Below are 24,690 nucleotides of genomic sequence, written 5' to 3' on the forward strand. Positions count from 1 at the left end.
AATTCTGATTCTCTCTTCTGTAATCCTCTCTTCTGTTTCTTCCTAATGTTGTAATTACTTTTCAAACTATTTTTGAGGGGGTTGTTTTTTCAAATCTTAAATTTTTCACTCTCTTTCCTCCCTTTCCTTTCTTTTCCCCACATAGAAATACTTGGTCATTGAAGATGGCTTCTTCTTTGTCCTGCCCTTCTTGTTCTACAGGCATTTCTTATTGTTTCTCATAGTTCAGGATCTCCATTTCTAAAAATTGAAATACGAAGCCAAAAGGACCTCTTCCTTGTTATGCATCTTCTTTCTGTTTTTTAAGTTCCATTCTCAATTCTTCCAAGAGTTCAATTCATCTGAATTTGTTTTGTACAGCCCATAGGCCAAAAACAAACTACCACTCAAGATCACCCAAGACCCTAATCCCATGATGGCAAACCTATGGCACACGTGCCAGAAGTGGCACACAGAGCCACTTCTGCCAGCATGCAAGAGGTCGCCCGGAAGAGCCCCACTGTGCCTGCGCACGTGCCGGCCGCCCACCAGCTGATTGTTGAGTATCTGGCATGCATGCGTGGAGGCCAGGGGGCGCAGGAGATGCACACATGCACAGAGACACGTGGGGTGCATAGGGGCATCACACACGCATGCACAGGGGGTATGGGGGGGCACGCACATTGCCTTCTGGGTGCTGGCATGCGAGCGAGCGTGCACAATTTTCAGCACAGGTGCCCAAAAAGGTTAGCCACCACTGCCCTAATCCAAATAAATGGGTTCGCCACAACAAAAGTCATAAAATCAGGCACTGTCATGTAGTGACCTTCTTAACAACTGCCATGACCTACGACCAAAGTTCCAGATTCACTTACAGTCCTAAATTGAGAACTATCTATCTGCATTTATATAAAACAGAATCTGGATATCTTGTAGCTGGAACGGAGTAGGGTGGATGGGGATTTCTCACTTAGTGATCCCCAGGGACTGCCTTCACTGAATTTATTTATTTATTTATTGCACTTATGGCATATCATAGATGGACAAGCAATGTGTATCTGTCTTCACTGAAAGTCAAACTTGAAGAAATATAGAGCTATACGAACATTCTGACAGCAACTATGATTTGAACTGCTTTTTACATAATTCGACATTCAGTCTTCAAGCAATGAGCACTTGTAAATCTTTTCCCAGTCCTATGACAATTAATAGTTTAATCCAGCAAAGACAAAGACTTTTGATGTCCTTCTCTTCTTATAAGTTACCAGGCTTGCTATCTTAAAATTCCTTCCAATCCAAAGAAATGGACCAAGCTTATGACATAGCATCCAAAAACAATTTATACATGAGCGAGGCAAGCATGTTCTCTCCCATGAAAGATTTTAACATGAAATCTCTGGAAGAGGTCATAGAGTAGTCCATTGGATAATGTTGGGGAAATCCTAATCTGAGTCCTAGAAGCGGTAAAGAGCTGAATGTCTAACTGTATAGTTATTTTAAGTGTAATGAATCTCAAGTCTTAAATTTAGGGATATCTCCCTGGGTGTTTGAAGTCATCTTTGACTGGTGTACACAGTACACCACAGTGGATCTACCAGGATCGGGATGTCTTGGCAATAGAATCCCATATCCTTGCCAGATACTCTTGAAGAGAAGGCTTTCTGAAGATACTATCCCCTCTGGAGGAAAAGAGGTAAGTGCCAATAAGATGCCTTCCCCGTGGCTGTCCTGCATTATAGAATCTTTGCACCAAGACAAATTCCTTGTGTCTAATCACACTTGGCCAATAAAGAATTCTATGATCTATGATCTAGAACAGGGGTCCCCAAACTTGGCAACTTTAAGACTTGTGGACTTCAACTCCCAGAATTGAAGCATAGCTGGCTGGAGAATTCTGGGAGTTGATGTCCACAAGTCTTAAAGTTGCCAAATTGGGAGACCTCTGATCTAGAAAAACCTGTCTATCACGATATGGAAAGCCTGACTCTCTTAACATTTTAGAAACTTCTTAAAACCTGACTTTCCATCAAATATTTTGAAACTAATCATGTGCTGGCTGCCTTGTAGACAGCTAACTAGTTATTGATTACACCTGGTTTTATTAACCTGTGGAGGAGAGTTTTGTAAACCACCTTCAATCCATGGAAGGGTGTATAATAACTAACTAAACTAATATTGTATCCAAACTTTAAAAGTTCAGATGATTCCTTAGAGCAGGGGTGTCAAATTCAAGGCCCACGGCCTGGATCCAGCCCTTGGGGTGCTTAGATCTGGCCCACAGAGCCAACCTGGAAACAGCGAATGACCAGCCTGTGGTGCCTCTGCCAGTAAAAATGGAGCTTGGGAGGGGTGAGCATGGCCCTTCCGAGCTCCGTTTTCACTGGCAGAGGGTTGCAGGAGGCCATTGCAGTAAAAAAAAATGGACCTTGCGATGGGTGCACACGACCCTCCCAAGCTCCATTTTCACTGGCAGAAGATTGCAGGAGGCTGTTGCAGCCGAAAACAGACTGGCAAGGCCTGTGCATGGCCCTCCCGAGTTCTGTTTGCACTGACAGAGGATTGCAAGAGGCCATTGCAGCTGAAAACAGAGCTCAGGAGTCCGTTTTCATTGGCAGAGCACTCAGGTAACCACAGACACCCCCACAAGTGATGTCAAGCCGGACGTGCCCAACCTGGCCACACCCATCCCTGCCCCTCAAGGTCAAACACAACCCTGATTCGGCCCTCAATGAAATCGAGTTTGACACCCCTGCCCTAGAGCAGGGGTTGCCAAACTTTTGGACCTCTGGGCCCACCAAACTCAGAATTTTAAATCCCAGGGACCACTAACTGGTTCTGTGGGCATGGACTAATTTGTGGGTGTGGCTTGGTGGTCATGTGATTGGCTGGGCAATGGCTTATATGTAAATATTATAAATATTTATATAAATACTGAATTTTTTTATATAAAAAAGAGCAACTTTTACCCCAAAGCAGGCAAAGCAGGCAGGCAGATTGAGTTGCTCACAGAATCATTCAGTGATCTATCTGCCATCGGCTAGCTCAGTCTTTCAAATTTGCTTGCCATTTGTCTGCACTGAATAATAGAATCTTCAGTCCTAAGGGAGGTTCGGCTATGCTTAAAAGCAGAGCCGAAGATCTAAAGACTAGCTAGAAAGCAAGAAATCCAACCATTTCCTGCTTCCTAGCTAATCTAAATCTCCTGGCACAGCAGAACACCTGATGGTTGGAAAAAGGAAAAATAGCATTTTAGCAGGCAAGTTTGCCGGGTAAGGAGTGAGTGGGCGGGGAGGGTTCCCACAGCCATGTGGGCGGCACAGCCTTTTGTTTCTGCACAGCCTAGATTAATTGCTTTGGGGGGATGCTCTGGGGGTGAGATTTCTCTGCGGGCCACCAAAATTTTCTTACAGCCCACCAGTGGGCCGCAGCCCACCGGTTGGCAACCGCTGCCCTAGAGCGTATGCAAAGATATATTGTAAATTCACTGCTGCCATCTAGTGGCCATGCAGAGTTTTATGATTAACAGGCCCAGAACCTCATACCAGAAGTCTAAACAGATATCTCTTCTTGAGAATTCACCATGGGTTCCTACAAAGGTCCAGTAGGAAAGAGGATTGAAACTATTTTCATTGAAAGATTTCTTAATCTATTCACAAAATGCTGCTCTTGGTTGTTGTTGTTTTTATCTCTTACGACAAAGAAATGCAAATCTGTTCTAAATAATGCCAGGAAACTTAAAACATCCATTTGCAAATAAGTAATTGCAAAAAGGCAGTAGTTTTCAAAAGCTATGCTGAATAGCTGTACTGATTAGTATTTTTAATTAAAGTACTCTGGATACAGATTAATTTTGTATGCTCAAAGTTTATTGTTTTGCTACCTTCTGAAAGGGAAATATGCACACTCTGATAAATGGATTGAGAGGCTTTCAGTTTCTCTGACTTCTCCGCAAATTCAATAGTTATTTCCAAATCCTCAGCTGAAGTATGATTTTGTAATTTATTGCAGGTAACAACAGTAAAATTGGGACCAGATTTTCCATCAGTAAGGAATATAATATAAATATAATATATAAAGAATAGAAAAGGTGATATCATGTGACTGTATTGCTTAATGACAAATTCTGGCACTTCTGGTTGCCACTGATAAGCAAAGCCCACAACATCATTCAGTGCAACATCATATGGTCAGTATTTGGACCCTCCTGCCAGTTTCCCCCTTGTCTTTGCTCATAGGAAGCCAGATAGGAAGGTCACATACGGGGAATCACATGTCTCTGGCACACCGCAACATAATAATTGTGAGTTTGTTGCTAAACAGCAATAGCACTTAGACTTATATACCACTTTACAGTGCTTTACAGCCCTCTCTAAGTGGTTTGCAGAGTCAGTGTATTTCCCCCAACAATCTGGGTCCTCGTTTTACCGACCTCGGAAGGACGGAAGGCTGAGTCAACCTTGAGCCTGGTGCGATTCGAACTGCCAAATTGCAGGCAGCCGGCTAGCAGCAGAAGTAGCCTGCAGTACTGCATTCTAACCACTGTACCACCATGGCGCTACAAATACCTGTATCATGATCCCATGACCATGAGGACACTTCCACCATCATAAATACAAGGACATTGAACAAATGATCAACCAATTCAATTCAACCAGAATAGAGCTGAAAGGGACCTTGGAGGTCTTCTAGTAGTCCAACCCCCTGCTCAAGCAAAAGACCCTATACCATTTCAGACAAGTGACTGTCCAGTCTCTTCTTAAAAACCACCAGTGATGAAGAACCTACCACTTCTGATGGCAAGCTGTTCCACTGGTTAATTGTCCTGTTAGGAAGTTTCCCTCCTTGATTAGCTTCCATCCATTGTTTCTTGTACTGCCTACAGGTGCTTTGGTAAGTAAATTGACCTCCTCCTCTTTGTGGCCACCTCTCAAATACTGGAATATTGCTATCATGTCGCCCCTAGACAGGACCACCTATACAGTTAAACAATGAATTTTCACAGAAAGTACTTGTACAATAATCACAAAAAAACAAATTAAAAATGTCTTATTTTTCCTGTGGTGAAAATGTATAACACTGTCAGAAAGGACTATTATTGATCAAAACACTAATCCTGTATCTCATTGCTAGTTGTATCTGTTCTTGGGTTCAGGCAGGACAAAAAGCAATGAATGGAAACTAATCAAGGAGAGACTCATTCTAGAACTATGGAGAGATTTCTTAACAGTTAGAACAATTAATCAGTGGCATGATTTGCCTCCAAAGTTGTGGGTGCTCCAACACTGGAGGGTTTTAAGAAGAAACTGGACAACCATTTGACTGAAATGGAATAGAGTCTCCTGCTTGGCCAGCAGGTTGAACTGCAAGCTCTCCAATCTCTGTTATTTTATTATTCTGCAAAATAGCTCTAACAAGGGAGAAAAGAAATAAAGAAAAAAAAAACCTTTAGCTGTTTAATATGGAAAACATATTACTAATCAAAAGTGTACTGGGGTACCTTTGCAGATATCATTTGGGAACCTGCTATTTCTACAAGGAATCCACATTTCAAAGAAATGCATAAGTAGCATTTAACACCAAGAATGCTGCCATACACTAGCACAACCGCGTTGGAGTAGGTATCAAGAATGAAGTACTGATACTCATGTAATGGTCTTGTTTCTTGGAAGGGTACTATTAGCTCATATATCTGGAAAAATAAAGTGTCAGAGAGGATAATCATTAATTCTTCAGAATAATGTTGATGCAATATCAGAGAATTCAAAAGGATGAAGGAATCCAACTTCTTGCTCAGTGTGAGAACCCAGATGAAAATTTTGCTGACAGATGGCAATCTAACCAACACCCTTCTAAGTAATTGATTCTACTCTGAAATTGCTTTTACAATTAGGATGCTTCTTCTAATGTTTAATTAGAATCTGCCTCCTTCTGAGTTACATCCATTATTTCATATCCTGCATTCTGGGACAATTGAGAACACAATTTGACCTGGGTGACATTCTTAAGTTATATGAAAAGGTTTACATATCATCCTTTCTTTCTCAAGGCTAAAAATCTAGAATTTTCCATCTGTCTTCATAAGTCCCAGTTTCTAACCCTAAATCTTCATTGCCTTTCTGCTTCTTGAAAAGTGATATCCACAGTGGGACTCGGTATTCGAGGGATGGGAGGTGGAGTTTAACTTACACCAAATAAAGTAGAACATTAAACTCCTTATTTGGGGGGAAATCAAACTTCTGCTGATAAATTCTAAAAATGTGTTGCTTTTTTTTATAGCCACATCACCCTACAAATTTATATCAATTTCTAAGAGATCCTTGGTGTTCTTTGAGCTTGGTTATTTTCATGTAGAGGCTTCATTACCCAAACTAGGTAACATCATCAGTGCTAGTCTAGCACTAGTCTAATCTACACTAGGTAGGACTAACACTTATCTAGTTGGGTAATGAAACATCTGCAAAAAAAAACAGCCAAACTCAGAAGACACCAAGGACCCCTCATTTCAACCCTGAGCTGTAAATATTCTCCTTTATTTATACCAACTTCTATTCCAAAATCATCTTCACATGCATAATTACCATGTTAGGATTCCACCATCCTATACCTAGCCTTTGAATTCATTCATTTACCTACATATTTTGAAATTGTTTCTGGTAAATTTATTTCTGTTATTGTCAGGCCTTTTTTCTAACTACTGAAGACGTTCTGCATTTTATTTTTACCCTGCATCACCTGCAGATCTGACAGTCATCCCCTTCAACATTTCATTCAAGTAGTAGTAAATATATGGATTGGGCCTGAACTGAACTATGGCAACCCACTTGATATCTCTTTCAATTTGAGGAATCACTGATGAGGAATCACTGATAAGAACTCACTGAGTGTCCGCCATGAGCTAGCTATGTATCTTCTAAATTGTCATTACAACCAACTCAAAATTAAAAAGATTGTACATCACTTTGTCCTCAATGGTTTTGTCAAATGCTTGTTGAAATCAAGAAATATTGCATCTACAGCATTCTCAGAATCTTCCAAGGAAATCACCCAATTCACTAATGAGATAGGATCAGTCTGACAAGATTTGTTTCTCATAAATCCATGATGATTTCTAGTAATTACTCCATTATTTTCAGGTCGATTTCTTTATGATCTGCTTTAGAATCCAAAACATTTATCTCATAACGATTGGTCTATAATTTCTTAAATTCCCCTTTCTGTCCTATTTGAACACAGGGATACCGTTTATCTTCCTCCATCTATTTGGCAGTTCACCTATTCTCCAGAATTTTTTTTAAAACTATAAATCTTCAGCCATCAGCAAGTTTCTTGTGAACCCAGAGGGTGCAATTAATCTGTCCCAAAAAGTTTTAAATTTCTTCAAAGTAAATAGATACCCCTTTATTAAGTTTCTGTCAATCTCAAATTCCAGCTCTGCTCCTTCAATTAAAAATTATACCTAGTGCAAAAACTATCTTCTATAGTAGGAGTGAACAGTTCTGCCTTTTCATCACTACTTGTTATTATTTTGCTAAAAACTGGTAAGAGTTATTCTTTTCTCTCATTTGAATTTACCTTAAGAAATTCTCCTTGTTGTTCTTAACTTCTTTTACAAATCACTTATTATTTGGAATGTTGTTGTTGTCATCTCTCCTGTACTTGGCTATCTGACTATATCTTCTTTAATAACCTTTATATTTTTCCATTTCTCTATTTATAAGGAATATTGTATATATTTTATTGTTAGATCTTCACTAAGCTTTATATGTAGCAATACTGATGATTTCTGTTGTCTGCCCTCTTTTTCATTCGAATTGTTTGCAAGTGTGCTTTTATTATTTCTTTTAAAAAAAAAATCCCATTTATCTTGAGTTCTTGTTAGTTTCTTCTGCCATTAAAACATATTTACCATTTTTTTCTTTGTTTTTCTTTTTATTTTCTTTCTTTTCTTTTTTCTTTTTGCTTTTGAATCAATCTTGTCTCCTGACAAGTGCCTGGACAATTCATTAAAATTTTATTGGCAAGATTTCAGAAGTGGTTTGCCATCGCCTCCTTCCCGGGGCTGAAACAGAGTGACCACCCAAGATCCCCTAGCTCCATTTGAGGCAGTTTTTGCTCTCCCAGAGGCTCAAGGGAAGCCTCTGCAGCCCTGGGAGACCGAAAAACGGGCCTTATGGAAATACCGGGCCCATTTTCAGCTTCCAGAGGCTCCAGAGGCTTCCCTTGAGTCCACAGGAGGGCGAAAATGGCCTCCCCCGAGCTTCAGAGGACCTCCTGAGGCTGAAAATGGGCACTTCTGGTATTTCTGGAAGGCCCATTTTTCAGCCTCCCAAGGCTGCAGAAGCTTCTCTCGAGCCTCCAGGAGGGTGAAAATGGCCTCAAATGGGCCGAAAATCAGCTGGGAGGCTTGTGCATGCACAGTGCAGATAAGGGGACAGGGAGGGGGGGTGCTGCATGCACATGCGCAGGAGGAGGGGCACATTGCATTGTGGGTGCCGGCGCAACCATGCGTGCTTTCAGCACACTACAAAAAAAGTTCGCCATCACTGCCCTAGCTAGTTTGTACCTAAGGCAGGGCCATGACTCACAGTTTCATATTTTCTAGCCTGCTGTCTTAATCACTACACCTTTAGGATTATTAAAATCTTCTACAATGATTTGGTAGCACTTCTGTTGGAAATATCCTCATAGCAGTTATTTGGCACATATTTGCGGTGTAAAATCATTTGATGCAGTACACCTGCAAAAAAAAAAAAAAAAGTTAATCAGAGCTGTTGGAGACAAAGCTATAATCAAGATGAATGCATTTCAAGTTATACAATACATTTTGATTTCCTTTCTCAATAAAAGCAATTCCTTGTATTCTACCTGGTATCCTCCTAATGCATTAGATGAAGTTCATAGATATACTGACTTGGATCTGTTATGATTAAATGACCATCACATATCACAAGTACATTTCCTCACAAACCACTAAAGTAGAAAAAATTTCTTTTACTCCGTCCAACAGCCAATTTTTCCAACATTAGCTATCTCAGATTTATATATCAGAAAGTAGTGAGGGTTGTTTTGTTTTTTCATTTATTTGCTTTCAAGAAATCTGTCCATTTGGTATATTCCAGGTGGACAGCTTTTAGGGCTATTGGTCAAAAGGCAAAAACAGTTCTCACCGTACCATTTGGCATATATATACATGACTATTCTTTTCTCCAATGCTAAATAGTGATCTTCATCTAATGACACAATTTTATTACTCAAATAATCCTCTATATGTTTAAATTAGAGTCCTAATTTATAGCATTGTGATGCCTTGAGATTCCTAGTGAGATAACTTGTTAACTTTCATAAGTAAAACCTTTTGGTACTCTTCATTTGATGAGGATAATTGGAATTTCACTGTTGTCTAATTAACTTTAATGGAATCTATTCATAGCTCCAATATTGCTTCTACTGAAATAAAAAAAACCACCAGTGTGTTCAGTGGGAACAGGATTGGGCCCCTGGTGTGCATATCAAAGGAAGCAGGCATCCTTACCTTAATATTTTCTGAATACATCCTTTTGATTGCTCTGAGGAGATAAGACACCTGATAAATATAATAGATGAAAGCCTATTATCTATACCATCTGTATTATAAGAGATAAACAATTTCTGCGGTATGTGTGTCTGTGTCTGTTTCTGTGTGTGTGTGTGTGTTTACACACACTACTGTACCCTTCTGGAAAAGTTGGCCTGGTTACTAAAGGACAAGTTTTTAAATATGATGCCAATGCAATTTTCAACAACACACATTTTAACAATATTTCTCATTCCTCAGCAGATTAGATATATCTGCAGAGCAAAATATAAATATAGTGCCAGGGTTTTATCTTATCCTTTCTCGAGTGTTATCTGTTAAGTAAGTTATTCAATATGGTTTTCTAAATAAACATGAATCTCTAAGGCTGAGTCCTTAGAATTTTTTAAAAGACAAGCAATTAATTGAACCTTTCTTTTTTTTTTCCTTTGCACCTGGAACATTTTGAATAAACATAATGCACTAGCTATCGACACATGTTAACTGGCTACATGTATTCACAGTGTACATTGTTCAATTTCACTTTTTCTCAGAAAACTCAGTGTTTCTCTTATAGGTAGTAGAAAAATATGTAGAATGTTCGGAGTGAGGATGTTAATATATGTTGGGATCTACTGTGGGTAGTTGATATAAGATTTATTATTATATACATATTTCTATTTCTCAACTGCCCATCTCTCTCAGATGAACCACTAAAATATTTTAAGTTTTTATTACTGGATGGTTCTTTTGAATAAAAGCCCGATCTAAAATAGTGGTTAAAAAACAACAGCAACAACAGTAGCAAAGCTGAATCTAACTTACCACTTTCCAATTGTAGGTGCTGCTGGTTGTTGCTATGTTAAAACTTAACAGCACACATGCTCAACAGAACTCCTGAACCTAAGAAAGATAAGGGCTATTTTCTATCATTTTTAACTCACCCCAAGTGCTCTGTTCTTGATTCAAAATCACTCCAAATCTGCCACCAATGTGCCAAAAGATACTGAGGGGGAAAAATGACCTGATGTTTGCAATCATAGAACATCTTGATGCCTTCAAATACAAGTAACTCTTATGATGAGTTAGTATGATTTGTCGAATGACAGGAGCTCTAGGGCTGATTTCTTTCATGCAGTCTGTTGATTTCCTCACTATTTCCCATATTCTATTCCTAGAAGTTGCTTTGACTCATCTACCTGGCTGGCCTAAGAATATCTTAAATTTTTTTTTAAAAAAATAGGCCTCAATAGGTGGCAACATCTGGACAGCCATGTTTGGGCTTGCATGAGGCTAACAGCAAGAGGATAACAACACTTTCAATTTAATTTAGTATCATGAAAAGAAAGAGAATTGTTAAAATAAATAAATGCTGAAATTTTGTTTCTGTTTCTTTATGTATTATTTGACTAAATCTGTCTTTGATCACAATCCTATTGGAAGTTTGATAGGTGGAAAAGATCTTGGACATAAGCAATATGGAAAACTTTTTAATGCTTTTTTAAAAAATTAAAGACAATTAAATAAATTTTAGAAATTTTTCAAATACTGATTATACAGAGTTTATTCACTTTGTTATTAGTATCCTTTATAGAATATCTTTCATAACAATTAAGTCCCCCAAAGACCAGCTTTGTTTAGAAACTTTTTCTCTCTACATACACTGTAGATATACATATACATATACATACACATACACATACATACATGCATACGTGTGTGTGTGTGTGTATGTGTGTTTTCTTAAGTTTTCGCGGGTACTTACATGCATGGTATTCAGCTTTGTTCGGGTATTTTCCCACGTCATAGTAGTTGTGCTTTTAAAGCTGTAGCAACGTTTCGGCAGAATCTCATCTGCCATCATCAGGCTTCTGTATTGTGTTCGTCTGACTGTATTGTGTTCGTTCAACAGAAGCCTGATGATGGCAGATAAGATTCTGCCGAAATGTTGCTACAACTTTAAAAGCACAACTTTAATGATGTGGGAAAATACCCGAACAAAGCTAAATACCATACATGTAAGTACCCTACAAAATCTTAAGAAACATTATATATATATATATATATATATATATATATATATATATATATATATATATATATATATATATATATATATATGGATCTTTGTTGTTCGGGTTTTCTCCCGCGTAAGATTCGAAGTATCTAGGCAACGTTTGATGAAGTCTCATTCATCATCTTCAGGCTTCTGTCTCCGGCTCTGTGCTTCTCAGAGTAATGGAGATTGCAGCTGCTTCCTCCTTTTAACTGCCAGTGGGGTGGGACTTGATTGGGTGGGGGCTTGGCTGTGTTCTGATTGGGTGGGGTGTGTTCTCATTGGTAGGGGGTTTGGCTGTGTTCTGATTGGTTGGGGGTTAGCCGTGTTCTGATTGGTTGGAGGCGTGTTCTGTTCAGGTGGGGGCTTGGTTGTGCTCAGGTTAGTCTTAGTTGCTGGGGGATTTGAGCTGGAGAGTTGTGATCTTGCTGTTTGGCTTCTAGTTCGTGGTCCTGCTGCATCTTCATAGTGGGTGTCGGTTTGCTTCATGTATGGCTCAGAGGGGTTTGAAGTGGGTAGTGATGCAGCTGCAGTGCAGCTTCTGGTCCATGGTCGTTTCTCATTTTCTGAATGGGTGGGAGTCTGTTTTCTACATGGAAGTGTGGTGGTGGCATCTTGTGTGGCTCTCATGGGTGTGGGTCCGGTGTCCTTCTTCATGTTAGGTACTCGTCTGTTCATGAGGGCGGGTTTCCAAATGGCTGGAAGGCGGGAGGTGTCATCTCGTTTGTTCATGCTGTGTGGGCGTTTTTTATCTCTATGGCTTCTCTGATTATTCTGCTGTTGAAGTGTTCGGTTTTGGCGATAGTTCTGGTATTTTTAAAATCAATTTCATGTCCTGTGGCTTTGAGGTGTTGGACCAGGGAAGAGGTCGTTTCTTCTTTTTGATTGAGTTCTTATGTTCTTCAATGCGTGCACTTATTCTTCTGTTAGTTTGTCCAATGTATGTGGTAGGGCAGGCAGTGCAGGGGATTTCGTATACTCCTTGGTTTTCTAATTCGATTTTGTCTTTGGGGTTTCTTAGGATGGTGGATATTTTTCTGTTTGTGCAGAATGCTGTTTTGATGTTGTGTTTTTGGAGGATCTTGCTAATTTTGTCTGTAGTGCCTTTTATATATGGAAGGAGGGCTTTGCCGTTTTCTTGTTCTCTGTCTTGGATTTTGGTTGGGGTTTCTTTTTGGATTAGGTGGGTAATCTTCTTTCTTTGGAATCCATTGGCTGTAAGTACGTTGGTGAGAGTGTGTAGTTCGGTTTTTTGGTGTTGTTCATCGGCTAAGCATTTTGTTCTGGAGATGAGTGTCTTGGCTACGGAATTGATCTGTGCTGGGTGGTGGTGTGAGAGTGCATGTAGATAGCGGTTACTATGTGTTTTCTTCTGGTAGATGGTGTGTCCTAGGGAGCCATTGGATCTTTTGTATACCAAGACATCTAGGAAGGGAAGTTGATTGTTGGCTTCTGTTTCCATGGTGAATTGTATTTTGGGGTGTAGGCTGTTGAGGTATGTGAGGAAGTTGTTCAGTTTTTCTTTCCCGTGTGGCCAGATTATGAAGGTGTCATCTACGTATCCGAGCCAGAGTTTGGGTTTGTGGTCGTATTTTTCTAGAGCTTGTGTTTCAAAGTGTTCCATGTAGAGGTTTGCGATGACAGGTGAGAGGGGTGATCCCATGGGTGCTCCTTCTATTTGTTTGTATTTTTGTCCATTGTAGGTGAAGTAAGTATTGGATAGGCAGTGGTTGGTTAGATCTGCAGCTGCAATCTCCATTACTCTGAGAAGCACAGAGCCGGAGACAGAAGCCTGAAGATGATGAATGAGACTTCATCGAAACGTTGCCTAGATACTTCGAATCTTACGCGGGAGAAAACCCGAACAACCAAAGATCCACATACAAATACCCGCGAGAACCTCAGAAAACAAATATTGCACCTCTACGGGGAGGAAACCCACCATCTGACCAGGACTTATGAAAAACTTGAAGTCCAAAGAGCCTCCATTTTATGTGACCTTGCATTCCTATGCAACTGCCGAGATCAAAATTTAATTCCCACAAGCTTCCAATTGAAATTCCACACCAACACAGCAGCCACCAAACGCATCCTTAAAAGAACAGAACTGGCCCTAATTAGAAATGAACTTCACACAAAAAGGTTTCTCCTAGACCAAATCAACAAAGATCTCCTCACACTCCACCTCAGACTCAGCAACAAGATTCACCCTCTACTTTGGGACAAATCCAAACAACTCGCTGTCTGGAGAGCCGAAACACAGACCATCCTCAAGACAGACACACACACCAACAAACTCAGGAAACTACAACAACGCCAGAAACCAACTCCTCCCCCCCCACAGCCACACAAGAAACAAACAGTGCACAACATCTCAGACAAGATCCTCACTGAAGCTGAAACCAAGATCCTTTCAAAAGGATTCAACTTTGCTGTCACTCCCAAACACATCCCCACAGAAACCATCATATGCGGAGTTGAAACCAGCCTGACCAAAACCAACCCTGATGATGCTAACAAAATCAGACTCAAAATCACCAACATCCTGTGCACTAGCAAACCACCCAAAAGCAACTTATCCAAAGAAGAACAAACTGCACTACTTAACCTGAAAGAAGACACCAGCATAATAATCCTACCAGCAGACAAGGGCAACGCGACAGTGGTAATGAACACATCTGACTACCAAACCAAGTTAACCAACCTACTCCAAGACCCCACATACAAACCCCTAAAGACAGACCTCACCACCTACCTAGAAAAAACTACCAAATCCAAAATAAAAGCCTCCCCCATCAGTGAAGAAATCCAGCAAGGAATCATACCCAGAGAAAAATCATCCAGATGCCCCAAGCTTTATGGTCTCCCCAAAATACACAAAGAAGGAACCCCACTCAGACCAATAGTCAGCTCCATAGGCTCACCTCTACAAAACCTGGCCAAATTTCTTGCCAAACAACTACAACCCTATGCAGAATCCATCAACTCACACGTAAGAAACTCATTCCAGTTCATCGAGATCATAAAGAAACAAAACTTACAACCTAGCGACCTACTAGTAAGCTTCGATGTCATATCCCTCTTCACCCAAGTGCCAATAAAAGAAGCCTTGACAGCCATCCAAAACAAATACAACCCACCCAAGCACATCCTAGATCTAACCAACCACTGCCTATCCAATACTTACTTCACCTACAATGGACAAAAATACAAACAAATAGAAGGAGCACCCATGGGATCACCCCTCTCACCTGTCATCGCAAACCTCTACATGGAACACTTTGAAACACAAGCTCTAGAAAAATACGACCACAAACCCAAACTCTGGCTCAGATACGTAGATGACACCTTCATAATCTGGCCACACGGGAAAGAAAAACTGAACAACTTCCTCACATACCTCAACAGCCTACACCCCAAAATACAATTCACCATGGAAACAGAAGCCAACAATCAACTTCCCTTCCTAGATGTCTTGGTATACAAAAGATCCAATGGCTCCCTAGGACACACCATCTACCAGAAGAAAACACATACTAACCGCTATCTACATGCACTCTCACACCACCACCCAGCACAGATCAATTCCGTAGCCAAGACACTCATCTCCAGAACAAAATGCTTAGCCGATGAACAACACCAAAAAACCGAACTACACACTCTCACCAACGTACTTACAGCCAATGGATTCCAAAGAAAGAAGATTACCCACCTAATCCAAAAAGAAACCCCAACCAAAATCCAAGACAGAGAACAAGAAAACGGCAAAGCCCTCCTCCCATATATAAAAGGCACTACAGACAAAATTAGCAAGATCCTCCAAAAACACAACATCAAAACAGCATTCTGCACAAACAGAAAAATATCCACCATCCTAAGAAACCCCAAAGACAAAATCGAATTAGAAAACCAAGGAGTATACGAAATCCCCTGCACTGCCTGCCCTACCACATACATTGGACAAACTAACAGAAGAATAAGTGCACGCATTGAAGAACATAAGAACTCAATCAAAAAAGAAGAAACGACCTCTTCCCTGGTCCAACACCTCAAAGCCACAGGACATGAAATTGATTTTAAAAATACCAGAACTATCGCCAAAACCGAACACTTCAACAGCAGAATAATCAGAGAAGCCATAGAGATAGGAAAACGCCCACACAGCATGAACAAACGAGATGACACCTCCCGCCTTCCAGCCATTTGGAAACCCGCCCTCATGAACAGACGAGTACCTAACATGAGAGCCACACAAGATGCCACCACCACACTTCCATGTAGAAAACAGACTCCCACCCATTCAGAAAATGAGAAACGACCATGGACCAGAAGCTGCACTGCAGCTGCATCACTACCCACTTCAAACCCCTCTGAGCCATACATGAAGCAAACCGACACCCACTATGAAGATGCAGCAGGACCACGAACTAGAAGCCAAACAGCAAGATCACAACTCTCCAGCTCAAATCCCCCAGCAACTAAGACTAACCTGAGCACAACCAAGCCCCCCACCTGAACAGAACACGCCTCCAACCAATCAGAACACGGCTAACCCCCAACCAATCAGAACACAGCCAAACCCCCTACCAATGAGAACACACCCCCACCCAATCAGAACACAGCCAAGCCCCCACCCAATCAAGTCCCACCCCCACTGGCAGTTAAAAGGAGGAAGCAGCTGCAATCTCCATTACTCTGAGAAGCACAGAGCCGGAGACAGAAGCCTGAAGATGATGAATGAGACTTCATCGAAACGTTGCCTAGATACTTCGAATCTTACGCGGGAGAAAACCCGAACAACCAAAGATCCACATACAAATACCCGCGAGAACCTCAGAAAACATATATATATATATATCATACATGCACACACACACACACACACATATATACACACATATACAAACACACCTAAATATCTCCAAACAATTTTTTAATTTCCATTGTAATTTTATTTAAACAAATGAATCTCAAAATCTAGATCTTTTCTTCAGATAAGCCTTATATTTTCCAATCATAATAGTTGTTTATATATTGGGTACTATTTTGTATGTAATTGTGCTACGTTTCAGCATCTCTAAATTAATTCACATTAATCTAGTTACCCAAATTACATTTGAAAATTTATTTTAATGTGACAGCATGGCTAATTTATTCTTTTGTTACTCTGTTCCTCTGTCTCCAGGGCAATGCAACTGCATAGCTTCTCTGTTACCACAGTCTGAGGACTCCAGTACATTGCATTATTATTGTAAATCATCTAGATAGCATTTTAGTGTGTAGAATGCTTTAATTGGATGTGTGTTTGTGTGTGTGTGTGTGTCTATCTCTCTCTTCTCTCTCTCTTTTGTCCCCATAGCAATGTTTTGTGCTGTTTACTTTCCCCTTTTAACAAGGTATTTTGGAAAGACAAAACTATTCATGTGTTGTGCTTGAATAAGGCATGTAAGACGGACAGTCCATTAGCTATGTTCAAATGTTCTCAACCTTATGTAAGTGAGAAGATTCAGAGGTGACTCTATTAGATGTGTAAGAATGCGAGAAAAGGGCTTGAACAGCTCTGCATCAGGGCTCCCAGGAATCAAACGGTTCTACTCACACTGAAACAAACCTTTACTTGTTTGTTTGCTTGTTTGTTTTTTTGTGGAACATGTATTAGATAACACATATAAGCATTAACATGAAATGGGTATAAATAAAAGGGAACATTAGGACAGGGACAGTAGGCACGTTGGTGCGCTTATGCATGCCCCTTACAAACCTCTTAGGAATGGGGCGAGGTTAACAGTAGACAGCCTAAGGCAGGGACCGGTTCAGGTGAACCGAATGTTAAAGTTATATCTGGTTCGCCAAACCAGTATTTCAACCTGCCTAGCTGGCCTCGCCCACCCTGCCCTGCTCCTCCCAGGAGTCTCCACATGGTGCAGGTAAGTGCAGGGTCTGCATGAAAACTGGGAGGGGGGAAAATGGGCCTTCTGGAAGTCTGGAAACAGGCCTGTTTCCGGATTCCTGAGAGTCTCCAGAGCCAGGGAGAGACTGTTTTTGCCCTCCAGAGGCCCGGGGGAGGCAAAAAATGGCCCTCCCAGAAGTTCTGGAAATTCAAAAACATTTTTATCCTCCCAAGGGTGCAGAGGCTTCCCCTGGGCCTCTGGGAAAACAGCCTCCCCCGGACTCTGGAGGCCCACCGGAAGCCAGAGTCCAGGGGAGGCTGTTTTCCCCGGGGAACCCTCTGCACCCTTGGGAGAATGAAAATGCCCCCCCCCCCCGGGTTCTGGAGACCCACTCGAAACTGGAAACAGGAAGTTCTGGTAGGTCACGCCTACCATGACCACGTTCACCCAGCAACCAGGCAGCAAACCAGTTGCTGGGATTTTTGAATCTCACCCTTTGGGGTTTGGGGAAGAAACCACAGAATCAGGTAGTGCATTCCAGGCATTGACCACTCTGTTGCTGAATTCATATTTCCTGCAATCAAGTTTGGTGCAGTTTACCTTGAGTTTGTATCTGTTGTTGCTCTTGTATTGTTATGGTTGAAGCTGAAGTAATCATTGACAGGTAGGACATTGCAATATATAATTTTATGTACTATGCTTAGGTCAGATTGCAGGCAGCGTAGTTCTAAATTGTCTAAGCCTAAAATTTCAAGTCTGGTGGCATAAGGTATTCTGCAATGAGTAGAGTGGAGGACTCTTCTTGTGAAATATATCTGGACTCTTTTGATTGTATTGATGTCAGATATGCAATGCGGGTTCCAGACAGATGAGCTGTATTCAAGAATTGGTCAAGTAAATGTTTTATATGCTCTAGTTAGTAGTACAATATTACCAGAGAAAAAGCTACACGGGATTAGGTTAACTCTTAATGCCTTTTTGGCAGTATTGTTACAGTGGGCTGTAGCACTTTAACACCACATTAACACCACTAAAACATTAAAACATCAACACCGCTAAACTTCCATTCAGTACATAGATTTCATGGATCAGAAGCAGACCTATGGCTACATGGTTGCCTTCTTACATAAGGGATCCTCAAACTAAAGAACTATCAAGTGTTTCATGAATGAGGAATTGGAACTGACCTGATAACAGTGAGGTGATTCACATTATTGTTATTGTTGTTTACATTTACATTTATATTTATATGCTGCTTAGCTGCGGGGGGGTTTTTTGTACTGAGAAATCATATTCACCTTGCTTATTTCCCACATCTTGTGCAACAAAAGAGATGAACTTTATAGTCCATTTTCTTTTAAATTTTCTAATAAATGATTTAATACCCTCGTTACTATTGGACAAATCTTTATATGAAGTTCTTGGGATTTTTGATCTCCAACTTAGAAAAAAAATATTTTTAAAGCTATCCTATAGCTCTTCTTTCTGGTTATTACTCTCTTCTACAGTGTGGATTCCTTTGTTTGATACTCTTTGTTATGGACAATAGCCCCCTCTATCAGTTTTATTCAATCTGATGATTCTTTCTCCTCTCTCATAAGTTGCACCACTCTTTATCCAATCTATCACCTTCTTCTACAAGCTTCTATTTGCTGAAGATATACACCACTTCATTTTCAGACAGGAACACAGACATTTTTTAAAAGTATTTTATTTATAGTAACAAGGCAATCTTTAAAAAAAAGAAAAAATACAAATATAATCTAAAAGAACTTAGAATAAAATAGAATAGAGCTGGAAGGGAAGTTTTCTAGTCCAACCCCTTGCTCAAACAGGAGATCCTATACCATTTCAAATACATGGTTGTTCAGTCCTTTCTTAAAAATCTCCAGTGATGAAGCATCTACAAGCTGTTCTACTGGTTAATTGTCCTCACTATTAGGAAATTTCTCCTTAATTCCAGGTTGCTTCTCCCCTTGATTAGTTTCCATCCATTGTTTCTTGTCCTGCCCTCTGTGCTTTGGAAAATAAGTTGACCCAAACTTAGGAAGGAATTTCCAAGCTTGGAAGGAAAGAAAATATATATATTACCAGGGTAGATATTTGGTGATATCTTACAGTATGGTAATATTCTTTACTGTTCAAATTATAGTAATATATTATAGTATAATTAAGGTAATAGGCCAATGACTATTGAACAGTATAAAATATAAGGTAGATTATTTTTTCAGTCAGAAACACAAAAATGCTAAAAACATTCCTACCTACCTTGCTCTGAAAATTGTTTCAGAGGAACACTTTTTCATTTGCCTCTTTGCTAGTTCATCACCAAGAAAAGGCCACTTTCCCTTCCGACTGATCTGCTAGAGGCCTCTGAGTTAAGCTTTCACAATTTATTTATTTTTTCTGTTTGGTAACAAAACGTTTTATTAGAAATTTCCTTGGGTAATTGGGTTTGGATTTGATTGGTTCTAAACTTTATTTTATGATAGCCCTTGGCTTCTTTCAGATGTCATTTAAAACATAATCATGGCATTGGAAATGTTTTATACTGAGTTAGATGTTTCCATACAAAATATTTTTATTAAATATTTTACTCCATCTGACTAGCTTCTGCGTAAACATGCTGTGAGTGAAGGTCTAGAAAGGAGGAAGGAACATACAGAAAGAGATGAAAAGTTCTGGAGAAACAAGGAAAAACTTATTTTTCTTTTTCCTCCTCCTCCTCCTCCTCCTCCTTCTTCTTCTTCCTCCTCCTCTTCATCTTCTTCTTCCTCTTCCTCTTCCTCTTCCTCTTCTTCTATCAGAATCATCAATATAACTTTTCAACAGTATTGCAGGCTAACTTTGCTCACTGCCAGCAGTTCAATCCTGACCGGCTCACAGTTGACTTATCCTTCCATCCTTCCAAGGTCAGTAAAATGAGGACCCAGATTGTTGGGGACAATATGCTGACACTGTAAACCGCATAGAGAGGGCTGTAAAGCACTGTGAGGTGGTATATAAGTCTAAGCGCTATTGGTATTGATATTGATATTGATATTACATAAGATATGCGCTCCTTGCAAGGAGAGCTTGATCTCTCTAATTGCATCAGATGAGTCATGCTTGAAATACTTCCACAAAATACAGCAATAGGGCAGATATTGGACTATGCCCAGATAACCTTGGATCGGGCTTTCCATCAACAGCTTCTCAATGATTCTGCATTTTCATTTACAAGTGAATGGATTTATTTTTGCTGCCCTGTGCAATAAAGGCAAGCAGCGTCATTGAGATGCCTCACTGTTGATGTCATAGTACCATGTAAGAAATACATAAGTAATCTGCTTTCTGCCTGTGTTCAGAAAAGTGGAATAAGTCAGCCAAGGCTTTGGGCATACACTGACAGAGAGTACAAGGTTTTCATGAAGCGGTTACCAGTTGCCCCTTAAGCCATTTGATATTTGTCAGTAATGTGGCAACTTCAGAATTGGCCAACATTGAACTCTCAATTATTGAGGTTCACACTCTTCAAATAGTCAGTGACTTTACAGATTCCTTCGTACAGGCACACAATCCTAGCAATTTATGTATACCGAACATTAAATGCCTGAAATCCAGAGAGAGTCTTTTTTTTTTCCAAGTAGCAGAATAAACCTTTAGGTACCCACAGTATCCAATTAGAAATCTGTATTGCTACAATAGAAACAAGTCTAAGTAAAGTGTGTGTGTGTGTGTGTGTGTGTGTGTGTGTGTGTGTGTGTGTGTGTATCTTTTCCCCCCTTGCTTTCAGGATCTGAAATCTGTTTCTTTTGATGCATCTCCCTATCTCATCCGATTCCATTTGATTTTTTTCAAAGATTCTTTTAAGTAAAATAAAGAAATAGGAAGTTGGCATGCTATGTGAGAAACTGCCAGATTCTGACAGGGACTCCCTTTATAATAATACCTCTGGGCATCATATAAGCTTCAGCATTCTCAATAAATGAAAACTGTAAGGCAGCTATAATGCAATACATAGTTTGGACATATGGCCAAATGCTTCCTTATGAAAGGTAAGCCAGAGTAGTAGGATGTACTGGGAAAAAGAGGCACACCACAGATATCCAAAGGAGAAAATGTGTTATGTCATTTGGATTCTGATGTCATCACAAGTGACATCATTGTGGCCTGCATAGTTTGTCTTCTGGTTCCTCAGATTTTTGTTGTATGCCATCTTACTAACCTAACTGCATAGATAAAGCAGGTTATTATTATTATATTTTTTATCCTGCCTTTATAATTTTTATAAGTAGCTCAAGGCAGCAAACATACCTAATACTCCTTCCTCCTTCTAGTTCCCCAAAAACAATAACCCTGTGAGGTAGGTTGAGCTGAGAGAGATTGACAGGCCCAAAGTCACCCAGTCAGTTTCTATGCCTAAGGCCTGACTAAAACTCACAATCTCCTACTTCCTAGCCCAGCAACTTAACCACTGCACCAAATACGGTAGGTAAGTGAAATAGAATAGACATTTTTGAGAGCTTTATGTTGTTACTTAGCTCTAAGCAATGCTATTAAGGTCTGTCCTAGAAAAGACCCCAAATTATGACAAAACAAGATTTCAGATTTGTGGGCTGCATAGCTGAAGAGCCAGTAGCAACTTCTTTTAACATATTTGACAACCTAAACACGAGTTTGTTCTTATCAAGCTTCTTTATTTAATTACTGTGCTTCTGTTCTGTAGAAGAGTCGATTCAGTTTACAAAAGAACAGAAAAAAGCAGCCTTTAATTAAAAACACCACAATAAAGCCGACAAACTTAAAAACAGTGAATGAAAACATTGATATGATTGTTTTTTAAAAAACAGAAAAATAAAATAACGGACAGTGAAGCTAACTTTAAAGTAATGTAAAGATAACTGTTTAATGATGCCTTAGCATTCCTTATAAAGAGTTCCCTAGTAACTTTCAGAAAACTATAGCTCCCAGACCAGCCCTAGATGAATCACTATTAAACTGATCTAAGGCTATTGTTTAGCTATGTTCACAGTCTGATTGATTTCACAGTCTGATTTCCCCATATGAAATTTAATAATTCTGTTCAGTGACAGGCAATCCTTTTACTATGATTACTCTTGACATGAATAATCATCATCATACTTTCACACATCACACTTCCCGCCTTGTATACATATATACACATAGCATAATTTTTACTGTTCCAAACTTTCTTTAAAACCATCAGTAACTTACCCAGATATGGACTACTTCCAAGTGAGGCCTTGGCCATTAGTAGAAATGTACATTTGCAGTAACTATTGTTCATTTATTTTTGTCATGGAGCTATGTTTCATCTCTGCTTTCCATCTGGGTCTCTTGCTATGTGATGGATTCCTCTTTCAAAAACATTCTTTACTTCTTTCTTTCTTTCTTTCTTTCTTTCTTTCTTTCTTTCTTTCTTTCTTTTCTTTTCTTTCTTGCCTGCCTGCCTGCCTGCCTTCCTCTTTCTTTCTTTCTTTCTTTCTTTCTTTCTTTCTTTCTTTCTTTCTTTCTTTCTTTCTTTCTTTCTTTCTTTTCTTTCTTGCCTGCCTGCCTGCCTTCCTCTTTCTTTCTTTCTTTCTTTCTTTCTTTCTTTCTTTCTTTCTTTCTTTCTTTCTTTTCTTTCGTTCTTTCTTTCCAGTATTCTAAGACAAATTTTGCACAGTATTCCAGTATTCAGAACTATATAAATGTCCCTCTTTGAGGCTCAGCTATCTATCAAAAACAAAAGTTGTACTTAATTTTTATTTATTTAGGAGAATAAAGTCTTGTCTTCTGGAATCAGGGTTAGGGAAATGGGGGTGGGGGTGGGGTTTTATATCCTGGCTTTTAGAACTTAGTTAAAAGTACTTTAAGGCTCCATTGCAGCTTTCGTATCTACACTGTCTTGAAATGTAAAGAACCAAGTGACTGAAAAAGACCAAGATCCAGGAGTTTTTGGATTGCCAAAAGGAGTCTAAATTTGACAACCATTCCTGGGCAAATTAAGTTAAAGATTGGGTGGTAGGACCTAGAGGATCAACCTACTTGGAGACAATTTTCCGTCATGAGAAAGCTTGCCCGTGTCAGTTGATGATGAGCCATGCCACGCCATACCTTTGTGGTTAGTCAATGATGCACCTGGGCTGACATCACCAGGCAATGTGGCCGAGATCGTGCGACTGTCCTGGAAGGATGTGCCACATTCTGCTGTAAGTTGAACCGTGGTGAACCCTATCAAAGAAAAAAAAAAGCAAGTGGTTTGCATGAAGCAGATCAAACCAGCTAAAATGCACACTTGCAAGAGAATGCAGGCAGATGTTTGGCTGTAGGTTACTCACCCTGATTCAAAATAGGCTAAGCTGACTCTTCAAAAGTGTTTGCAGTAACCAGAGCTGCTTAACCATCCTTTCAAAATGAACCATTCAAAATCCCCCAAACCATGTTGCTCTTCAAAGTAATGGAGTTTTGCCACAATGTTGGCATGGCAAGGCCAATGAGAAGCTGCAGTATCAAAATCTGTTACGTAAGCAGAAGATTGTAAATAAGTAGGTCCAAATAATGCACAATTTCTACAGCCATGCAGCTTTGCTATGTAGAATAATTTCTTGCAGTTCTTCCAAGGGTTTGCCACCGAGTTTCTAAGTTACTTCCAAACTTCTAATTAAAGCTATATGTTTAGACCATACCGAAGCTCAATACAACATGATCTTCTTCAGCACTGAAACCCAGAGTGAGTCTGTCCACTCTGACTCAGGCCTCCTGATCTACATCACGCTCTTCATTATTCCATAGGTAGCCATTCTCTTTCCCATAAACAGTTGCACTTCTGCTTACTCCCCTTGTGAAGATTATTGCCAACCTCAGTTAATCCTCATTGCTGAATAATAAATGAACACCACAGTGGAGGTACCAAGTTAGTGAGAATTTATTTTGCTCTGTATTCAGAACATCTTTGGTGTGTGGGAAGTTGGCCTTAAGAGGAAGTTCAGTTTTAGTTTAGTAAGCATATTAATTTTGCTTCTTTGTGCTAAATGGCTACATTTTAAGGGTTTCTAACTCCCCCCCCGCCTCTCTCTCTCTCTCTCTCTCTCTCACACACACACACACACACACACACACTTTTTTTGCAGCCTTCAAATCCCCCTTCCCCCAGCAGCAATCTTTTGAGAATCACTCACTCACATCTTTTTACGTTGCTATCATGGGAAGCAATGGGATATTCACAT

At 39.9% G+C, this 24,690-nt stretch overlaps 2 long non-coding RNA genes across 2 annotated transcripts; both read right to left on the minus strand.

Moving 5' to 3' along the window:
• Nucleotides 1–8,649: 8,649 nt before the first annotated feature.
• LOC148126170 (uncharacterized) lies at nt 8,650–23,003 on the minus strand. Its single transcript, XR_015742572.1, has 3 exons — nt 22,697–23,003; nt 9,512–9,562; nt 8,650–8,716 (listed from the first exon to the last, which is right to left on the minus strand). It is a non-coding gene; the product is annotated as an uncharacterized LOC148126170 (long non-coding RNA).
• A 117-nt stretch (nt 23,004–23,120) lies between these two features.
• LOC148126171 (uncharacterized) lies at nt 23,121–23,859 on the minus strand. Its single transcript, XR_015742912.1, has 3 exons — nt 23,803–23,859; nt 23,579–23,695; nt 23,121–23,197 (listed from the first exon to the last, which is right to left on the minus strand). It is a non-coding gene; the product is annotated as an uncharacterized LOC148126171 (long non-coding RNA).
• Nucleotides 23,860–24,690: the final 831 nt, after the last annotated feature.

The sequence above is a fragment of the Pseudonaja textilis genome, chromosome 3 (assembly GCF_049901715.1).
Source record: "Pseudonaja textilis isolate UNSWEBS1 chromosome 3, rPseTex1.2, whole genome shotgun sequence".
Classification (NCBI taxonomy): Eukaryota; Metazoa; Chordata; class Lepidosauria; order Squamata; family Elapidae; genus Pseudonaja; species Pseudonaja textilis.